The 10,542-nt window shown below is 42.3% G+C and overlaps 1 protein-coding gene across 6 annotated transcripts in view; it reads left to right on the top strand.

The window, feature by feature from the left end:
* Positions 1-10,542, top strand: part of LOC137624586 (trithorax group protein osa-like) — a 94,396-nt gene that overhangs the window by 768 nt on the left and 83,086 nt on the right. The window lies entirely within an intron of this gene.

Below are 10,542 nucleotides of genomic sequence, written 5' to 3'. Positions count from 1 at the left end.
ACTCGCTGATAATATTTGAAAATCCGCTGTTTCTTCGTGTGTCGCATTTATATCCGTGCAGGATTCTGGTGGCAACAGTCAAAATAGATGTTGTGGTAGGCTGGTAGCGGCCTGCACCAGTCCGGGAGGGATTGTAGGTCTGTGGAAGCTACAGGGATATAAAGCCTCTTGTTGGGTTCAGTTCAGGTGATTGTAGGATATTTGTCAGGTTAGGCACACTAAATAGATGTTGTGGTAGGCTGGTAGCAGCCTGCACCAGTCCTTGAGGGCCTGTAGGTCTGAAAGCTACAGGGATAGAAAGCCTTTTGTTGGGTTAGCTCAGAACAGGTGATAGAAGCATATTTGTCAGTTTAGGCAGTCAAAATAGATGTTGTGGTAGGCTGGTAGCGGCCTGCACCAGTCCTTGAGGGCCCGTAGGTCTGTGGAAGCTACAGGGATAGAAAGCCTTTTGTTGGGTTAGCTCAGAACAGGTGATAGAAGCATATTTGTCAGTTTAGGCAGTCAAAATAGATGTTGTGGTAGGCTGGTAGCGGCCTGCACCAGTCCTTGAGGGCCCGTAGGTCTGTGGAAGCTACAGGGATAGAAAGCCTTTTGTTGGGTTAGCTCAATACAGGTGATAGAAGCATATTTGTCAGTTTAGGCAGTCAAAATAGATGTTGTGGTAGGCTGGTAGCAGCCTGCACCAGTCCTTGAGGGCCTGTAGGTCTGGAAGCTACAGGGATAGAAAGCCTTTTGTTGGGTTAGCTCAATGCAGGTGATAGAAGCATATTTGTCAGTTTAGGCAGGCAAAATAGATGTTGAGGTAGGCTGGTAGCAGCCTGCACCAGTCCGGGAGGGATTGTAGGTCTGTGGAAGCTACAGGGATATAGCCTAAAGCCTCTTGTTGGGTTCAGTTCAGGTGATTGTACGATATTTGTCAGTTTAGGCAGTCAAAATAGATGTTGTGGTAGGCTGGTAGCGGCCTGCACCAGTCCTTGAGGGCCCGTAGGTCTGTGGAAGCTACAGGGATAGAAAGCCTTTTGTTGGGTTAGCTCAGAACAGGTGATAGAAGCATATTTGTCAGTTTAGGCAGTCAAAATAGATGTTGTGGTAGGCTGGTAGCGGCCTGCACCAGTCCTTGAGGGCCCGTAGGTCTGTGGAAGCTACAGGGATAGAAAGCCTTTTGTTGGGTTAGCTCAATACAGGTGATAGAAGCATATTTGTCAGTTTAGGCAGTCAAAATAGATGTTAAGGTAGGCTGGTAACGTCCTGCACCAGTCCGGGAGGGCCTGTAGAATGCCTAAGTATTTGTATACCTAAAATCTACAGGGATATTAAGCCTCTTGTTAGGTTAGCTCAATACAGGTGATTTTAGGATATTTGGCATGTTATTGTCAATAACACAAGCCGATACTAATAAATAATTTGTTGCAAACATAATTCCAAGGGTTGGCTACTGATCCATTGTGTCGTGTACGTGATTGTATCTCTAGCTTTTGGATGGTTATTTCAATCTTATTTAGCCTAGTTCCTTTAGATAATTCTATTACCAACCTTAATGTTACATTATTAACCAGGCTAATTTAAGGATTCATAATTTTACTTAGTTAAATCTCAGTCATAATTTATCCTGCAGCCTGTTTTCACGTTTTAGGTATAACCTTTATTATATTGACAGAGTGGAAATTCTAAGTACCTTACTTCTGAAATATTAACTCGTTTGACCTTTTAGACTTGTTTATGGTAGCCTAACTCGGTAATTTGTGTAGTATTTTGTTCTAGCGATGAGTCGGCTTTGTAGGCAAGGCTAACCTAGTGGTGGATCCTGCCTGAGTTTTTGCGTATGTTGTAGGTTCCCCTGTATGCGTAAAGGATCACCTGTAGATCAGGGTGTATGGGTATTCTATACATTAACAAAGCAATATAATCTAACTTAACCTAACTTAGTAAATGTGGTTATAGGTTTGTCCCTGAACTCCCAGACCATATCCAGCCCTATACACATGCTTATAGCATCTTGCTCTTCCAACTAGGGTTGTAGCTTGGCTAGTAATAATAATAATAATATTAGATGCTTGATATCTAGCGATTTCCTGACAACGGTGTATGCAATTTGTATATCAATGTATGTCTTGTTTTTTAAGGCATGACGTATGGTTATGCATTGAACTTTGTATGAATATAGGATAAGTTAAAGAAATTACTGCTTGATACCCTGTGATTTGCCGACAACAACGTATACGATTTATATAACGATGTGTATTGTGTGTTTGAAGATATGACTGAGGTTCATGCATTGCGCTTTGTTCAAGTTTACGATATAAAGAAATTATAATGAAGTATTGTGTCAATTGGGTATTTCACAGTGGCCTAATGTGTTAACAGTGAATAAATTTGAACCAGTTACTGATCTTCCTCCTCAAAATTGATGAAGAGATTTTGGCTGTGACCAAACTCCTGCAAATATGGGTTTTGCGTTGTATGTCATTGTAACTTACGCACAAGTGACAGAAACTAGCCTTCAGCCTTTTGAAAATTTGTTTTTATATTTTTCATGTGATTTCTAGTTTTGATTTTGGCTGGTTCACATCTAATTTAGAAAAGCTTGATGAAATATTTTTAAAAGGGGCTTTTGTTTTTATTATGTTTATTAAGTTATTAGAAAAGTATATATACATGGCTTTATTTGTCTTAGAAGTTTAAGCAAAGCTAGTGTGTACAGTACTGTACATTTTTAAAAGGTACGGCCTTGAAAAAATCCAACGGGGCTACCTTTCTGAGAAAGAAGGATTTGTGAAGGTAATCCTGACGAGAAAGGTATGTTGCTACTTGGGCGGTTGCCTCTCAACTCATGAAGAAAGGGTAACTGATGCCGTTTCAGTTGTCTCTCAACTCGCGAAGAAAGGGTAACTGATGCCGTTTCAGTTGTCTCTCAACTCGCGAAGAAAGGGTAACTGATGCCGTTTCAGTTGTCTCTCAACTCGCGAAGAAAGGGTAACTGATGCCGTTTCAGCTGTCTCTCAACTCGCGAAGAAAGGGTAACTGATGCCGTTTCAGTTGCCTCTCAACTCGCGAAGAAAGGGTAACTGATGCCGTTTCAGTTGCCTCTCAACTCGCGAAGAAAGGGTAACTGATGCCGTTTCAGTTGCCTCTCAACTCGCGAAGAAAGGGTAACTGATGCCGTTTCAGTTGCCTCTCAACTCGCGAAGAAAGGGTAACTGATGCCGTTTCAGTTGCCTCTCAACTCGCGAAGAAAGGGTAACTGATGCCGTTTCAGTTGCCTCTCAACTCGCGAAGAAAGGGTAACTGATGCCGTTTCAGTTGCCTCTCAACTCGCGAAGAAAGGGTAACTGATGCCGTTTCAGTTGCCTCTCAACTCGCGAAGAAAGGGTAACTGATGCCGTTTCAACTGAATACCATTGGATTATGCGTAGTCTAAGAGGGACATTATTGATGCCATACCTAAGCTTGTAGTTTATGATATTGCCAAATATTGTAAACTTTTAAAACTGATTTGTAATTAATATTTTATCTTTTGACAAATTGGTATCTGTGTCCAGTTTTGTTTGCAAATTCTCTCATATATATACTTCATACCGTATACAATATAACCCTTTCTGTGAGTGGTAATACCTTAATGTGGTGAAAGGGTTTTGTGTATTGCCGTGATCAGCAGAACTGCACTAGTAAGGGCCACCCATACTATGAGCAATCAGACATAAGGCTCTCATTATCACCAGTCTGCAATGAAAGACTCAGCAAAACTAATTCACTTCTAGAGTTTCTCTAAATCTGAATAGTCTCATTTGGACCTTGAAAACCAACACGTGACCTTGAGAATGACCCCAAACATTTGGTAGTTATGAAAACTACCAAACCTCAAACATGATTAAGGACATGCCTAAGGCCTTCGCCCTGCAAGTTGACTAGAAAGGGCTGCATTTGTTGTATTTTTGTCATGTTTGTATCTATATTTATATATCGTTACTCTTATTATCGCTGCTGCCTTCAAATATTAGTGTTTGGAATTAGTCTGTGAATTAACAATTTAGAGAATGTTGAATGACAATATTTTTTTCTCGTGGTGGTTCAGCTACGGAGATGAGGGTTGCTATTTTGTTGTCAGGGAGCTCTCAAATTAAACTAATACTTTACTCTAGAAGAAAAATTGTTATTTTCAAGGTATGATTAAGAAATAGAATTTCAAGCACTAATCTCTCTCATATATGTGTGTATACAGGTATATATAGGTAGCAAAAACAACTTCATTCAAACCTTGTTTGAGGAGGGAATACAGTTTTTGCCCAGCTGCTTGTTCATCTGTTCATAGTCGACTGTGATAAAGCAAGACATGCAGCTATAGCTCGTGAGGAAAGTCCAGTACTGTCTTTTCTTATGCCACATTTTGTTCTTATTACGGTATTCTCCTCTGCTGCTGATTGAGACTTCATTGACCTGAACTTTTAAGGGTGGTAGTTTGAAGCGTTATGTTTCTGCAGGTTTCAAAGCTGCTTTCATTTTTACCTTCCATGTCTGGGTTACCGACACAAATCTGGGCACAAACACTTCTTATTACCTCCGCCAAGCGGCGGAGGTTATGTTTTCGGTTCGGTTTGTTTGTTTGTTTGTTTGTTTGTTTGTTTCTCTGTTTGTCTGTCTGTCTGTGGACAACGTAGAGGCCACATTTCTACACGGAATCACTTCAAACTTGGCCAAGTAGTTCCCCAATGTGTATGGAAGAACTGATTAAATTTTGGTCAAGGTCACCCCAAGGTCAAGGTCACAGGGGTCACTGGTGTCACTATGACATAAGTGGCCATATCAAGAGACAGAAATAAAGCACTGACTTTTGCATAAGCCAACAGGGAAGTCCTAGTCCAGGCGCAACCCATGGGTGATGTTCAAATTTATAAAGGTCAAAGGTCAAGGTCATATTGGTGCATTATATCAATGTCATATTAAGTATCAGTGGCAAATGAACAAAGATCACTTGAAGGTCAAACGTTACTTGAAAGTCGAAGTCACATCAATTCATGATTCTAGGACATATGGCGCTCTAGGTCACCTTGGCGGAGGTATGTCCTCTACGAGGACCATGTCCGCGTTCAGGACTTGCTCACTTGTTGGTAAAAGTGGCCCTGATTTCTTACCAAATCACATATGTATATATTGTATGAAAAGTAGTGGACCAAGAGCAATACCCTTAGGAACACTAAATATTACATTCCAATCGTCAGAATGTTGCCCATCAACAACCTCCCAGCAATTTATTACTTGAAAATTCAATAATGATGCTAAGAAAAGAACCACTGAAACCTCTTCCACATAACGGCAGATTCAGGATAGGCACTCTGATTTGGCAGTAATCCTCTTGCTTTGAAACAATAAGCAGATAAAAAAATCCAAGGCATGTATTGGCATAGGCAGACGAACATATGACTTATGTCAGACGTTAAGCAGAGGGCAGAGTACCTTCAGACTTGTCAGGTAACAACTCTCTTGTCAGGCTCCCATCCAGTACCTCAACAACGTGCACTGGCACTTCGTTGGTTTGCCGGGAGTTTTCTTGTCTATGACGTCATCTACGCTGATGATTGCCATCCATACCACAAAACTGGTAACTGTGTGACTGCCATGCATTTGCCCCTCGTGTGGAAAGGGCTTTACTCACAGCTGTTTTTCTTTGAAAGCAAGGACCTCATGATTATCACAGTCAAAGGCAGCACTAAAATCGAGGCCAATCATACAAACTTCCTGACCAAAATCAAGATTTTTGTACAACATTGAAAATTGTAAGGAGAGTGTCACATGCTCTGAGGCCTATTGAAAGCCAAACTGCAAGCTAGGGCATAGATCATTACCTTTCTTATGCCTATTTAGACATTTTTCCCAATTAAAAGCTTTATCAGGGCTAGAACTACCATGAACACATTTACCTAATGGAGTAACATTATCAATTATCTAACAAGTGCAAAAAGAATCTCTTCTTACTACAGTAATTTGAAAAATATAACAGAAAACTTAAGAGCTAAGAAATCAAAGGCATTTTTTTAAATACATACATATATACATATACCAAGGCACTTCCCCCAATTTTGGGGGGTAGCCGACATCAACAAATGAAACAAAACAAAAAAGGGGACCTCTACTCTCTACGTTCCTCCAGCCTAACCAGGGACTCAACCGAGTTCAGCTGGTACTGCTAGGGTGCCACAGCCCACCCTCCCACATTATCCACCACAAATGAAGCTTCATAATGCTGAATCCCCTACTGCTGCTGCCTCCGCGGTCATCTAAGGCATCGGAGGCAGCAGCAAGGGAAAATATAATTTGGTTCTACACCTTTATGAACGTCAAGGTCCATCAAGAGTGTTTTAAACTTGAGGACTGAAAAGCTAAACTAGTTAGTTTAGACCACGAAAACAGGAATGAGGATAATTGAGTTTCTCAGTACTGTGCTTACTTTGGAGAAACTGTTGCATCTACACCAAAGGGTGCAGATTTGAAGGTAGTCCACCATAGCCTATATGGTCTTGGGTTCTACAGTCTGCTGCAAAATTGGTACAACTTTTTAAATTTTTTACTGGATAAACTTTGTTCTTAAGTTGCCATAAGTGTTAAATCTTATTTGTTCCTACGCTGATACAAACTTTTGAGTCATTTATATGGGTTTACAGTACTCTTAGGTAGTTTTATTACACCCAGAAAGAAGAAATTGCATAACTGGTAACCATGTAGGGTTACCAGACAATTCCATGGGTAGGTAGCACACTCATACCTTTGATGGGCTGTTATTTACTTTCGGTCGCTGTCCAGGATGGATCCTCTCTCGCGCTAAGGCCACGACTCCATGCTGGATTTATTTATCTTTTCAGTGCCTTCTCTTTCAGTGTGATTTGTGAGATTGGTACTTTTCCAGGTAGTATACTGTACGGACTTTACAAAGCCTTGATGGCCGTCCATGTGGAACCTTCATGAGCTGGGTCGAGGTTGATCCGCACCCCTTATGCCTGAACTGCCTTGGTAAGTGGTGTTTGTTTGATTCACCTCCTGAATTATGCAGGGAGTGGCCACCCTCCCAGTAGGAGAGGTATTGTGTATGTCACAAAAAGAGGGATAGGTCCCCCTCCACGTCGTCTTCGTTCGAGAGCAAGGTTCTTCTCTCGCCCTGATCTTTTTTTTTTACCAAAGCCTACTGTGACTGAGGATGACTGCCATGATATCAATAATTTTCAGATTAGTAAAACTTTTTTTTGATGATTAGTCACCCTTGGGGTATAGTGAACATGAGTCCACTACCTGCTAATGATCCTTTGTCTTTGGTCCCAGCACAGTCCGGATTTGATTCAATTGCACTATCTTTAGTTCCAGATTATACCAATCTACACAGATCTCCATCACCACCGCCAACGAACATGCTCAGTGGTGATCATCTCACTTTTTATCAGATTTTCAGAGTCAGGGTAACTTCTCACTTTTGGAGGATTCAGTAAAAGTGCTGCAGATTTCACTTCTCACCCACCCGAGAACTCTTTCAGGTGCTGAAAGAGAATTCTATATCCTCCCGTCTGGAGGCAGCCCTCTTGGATGTTACTGTACTTAATTTTAGCCGACCCATGTGTATGAGCCAGGCTTGCCTCGTATAGTAAGGGGTCTGCTGAATCACCTTTCTCCACAGAAAGATTCTTTGGGTTTGCACAAGAATTGACCAAAATCTTTTTCAAATATTGTTAGGACATCAACAGTTGTGTCCACAACAAATTTTTCTTGACAGGTTTGGCCAATTCGTCAGAGTAAGAACACAGCATCCCCTTCCCAACATTCGTTTCGGTAGGTGAAAGTTATAATCGTGTCGACAAACGTTTCAGCTCCATATGCTTTAACTACACGTATTAGTGTACCCACGTGCTGATGTCGCAGAATGTGCTGCCCTCCCCACAAGCGAATGTGCAACCTAAACATGCCGCCATCTTATCTCACTCTTGTAGGGACACATAACCCAATTTTTCTATGACCCAGGGACGTGGACATGCGGAAATGCTGTATGAGCGCGTACTTTCAGTTTCGGCTGATACCCAAATTACTTCCACGTCATACAGAACGTATCCCATCTTTTAAATAAAATATTAACAATAATAAACCTAATATTTTACCTTGTTTTGCACAGACAAGTATTATTCATAACTTCACTATTATTACTTAAGCTGCTGAGAGAGTAGCTATGATATTTCAAGCTTCTGAGAGGGCAGCCATCTCAGATATCTCTTTTCAAAGATATGAAAGGAAAAAGGCAACAGAACCTTACCCCTTTCTGTTGGGTGAAACCACCCTCATCACAGAGTGCTCAATCCTCAAATGGGAAACAGAAACCTGCTTTCCCACTGTATTATTCTGCTCCCAGAAACAGACATTCCTGGTAAACCTCTCCTGATAAATCTTTTTCATCAAGTATGCTGAGTTCAAACAGTCCCCTGCTATCTAACCTAGTCCCTATGGGGATAAATATGCTTATTACAGGAGCGAACATGGCTCTGCTCATTCTCTTTCAGCATCCTCGTCTGTGGCTCGAATGCAAAGATGCTCAAGGAAAGTTGAAACCCCCCAATATCTTTCCGAACGCGGAACCTCACCACGTAACTCTTCCTATTTAATAGTCGGGTATCAGCTACTTCCAAATTAAATCCTTTAGCTCTTGTCAGACAAAGTTTTACGTTGATTCGGAGGGACACCCTAGCCATCTACCTGCCTATCCTGATATTGTTGCCCTTATTCCAAACGTGCGTTGTGATATGCTAGCGAACCGCTCTACCTTTTTAGCATCTGATTTGCTAAATATGGAGTTAGCTGTCATGTCAGCAGTGTCACGCTTTGCTATCACAAAAAGTATGAAGAATCCCTACGTAGTCAAATAGTTCGAGGAACTGTCAAGGGATTGGGTTAAGGCCTTGGAATTCCTGCCCCTTCAGGCTGTATCCTTAGAGACGCTGTCTTGAACAGGTGCTCCAAGCCATTATCCCGTAGAGATGCATTGGACCTGCACAATTCCCACAGAGGTTGCTATGGCGATTGAGAATACGGGAAAAGCCCACCAATCCTTGTTCATGAGGAGGGCAGCAGTTCTTAGGATGCCCACCCCTTGTCAGCCTCGGAAATTTTCTATTTAAGCAGGGTCAGCAGCGTCGGCTCTTGCTGCTTACAGACAGTCAACCACAGAAAAAGCAAGTTCATAACCCTAACCTTCACCAGAGGGGTCACTTCTGATGAAAGGCTGGAGATCGCCCTTAATCCCGCTAGGTAGAGCAGATCTCTGGACTCACCACTGGCTGGGGATGCCTGCAGAGCCATTAGGACAGGTGGCAGTTCATCGGAGCCGACCGTTGGGTGGTAGAAGTTCCCCATTCAGGGTATTACTTTTCCTTCAAGGACAGTCCTACCCCATTAGCTCGGACTCTGACAGTCTCACCATATTATTCGAGAGGATCTCGAAGAAATCTTCTCATAGAGGTTGAAGTGTCTCAGATGCTGTCCAGAGGGGCTATAGAGGAAGACTCGGACTGTTCCCCAGACTTCTTCAGCAACCTCTTGGTAGAGAAGATCTTGGAAGGCTGGAAACTTGTTATAGACCTCTCCCACCTGAAACAGTTTATTCCAAACGAAGTTCAAGATGGAGGCCCCAGGCACCGTTCTTCATGCCATGAGAAAAAATGGCTTCTTCTTGACCATACTGTTGACCTGAAAGACACTTTCAAATCCTGATCCATCCCAGATTCAGGAAGTATATCGGATTCCCTTCCTTTCTGAGACAAGATAAACTACTTCAAGGTATTGGGCTTTGGCCTGCCTACAGCACCCCAGGTCTTTACCAGAGTTTTTGCCCTGGTCTTATACCTTGGGTATCAGGCTACTGAGGTACTTGGGTAACTTGCATCTCTTGCTGGATCTGAGATTTTGGCTACTGCATCACAGAGATATACTGTACTTGATTTTTGACAGAAGTTTGGAATCCTATTGAACCTTAAGAAGTCCAGTATCATCCCTAGCAGTGCCTCAGGTACCTCAGTATGGACATAGACTTGGTCCGAGCCAGACATTTCCATCTTTATACATGTGCAGAAGTTTAAACAAGTAGCAGAACCCTTTCTTGAAAGGGAGTATCTCCCAGCTCATTCTTGGTAGAGACTTCTTGGACATCTAACCTCCATAGAGAACCTGGTTCCCTTTGGAAGGGTACATCTTCACTCATTGCCGTTGTCTCTAAAGAACCAGTGCTCCTAGACCCTCCTGCATCTGTAGTGAAGGTGCCCCAAGAAGTGGGAACGGATTTCTTGTGATGGTCGAGAACAGAGAACTTGTTAGCCGGAACACTGCTACAACTTCCTCTTTTCAGATGCTTTTCACCAAGGCTGGGGAGCCCACCTTCAGAGAGAGCAGATTTTAGGGATATGGTCACAAGAAGTCAAGACCTTCCACATCAATTAACTAGGGTTACTCCACTTTTCAGAGACCCTCAAAGGTCACTCAGGGCTTGATGAGCGACAACTCCACGGTAGTAACCTATATCAA

Source organism: Palaemon carinicauda, chromosome 31, assembly GCF_036898095.1.
Source record: "Palaemon carinicauda isolate YSFRI2023 chromosome 31, ASM3689809v2, whole genome shotgun sequence".
In the NCBI taxonomy this organism is placed as follows: Eukaryota; Metazoa; Arthropoda; class Malacostraca; order Decapoda; family Palaemonidae; genus Palaemon; species Palaemon carinicauda.
The sequence above is the reverse complement of the archived record's forward strand: the minus strand, read 5'-3'. Positions and strand labels throughout refer to the sequence as shown.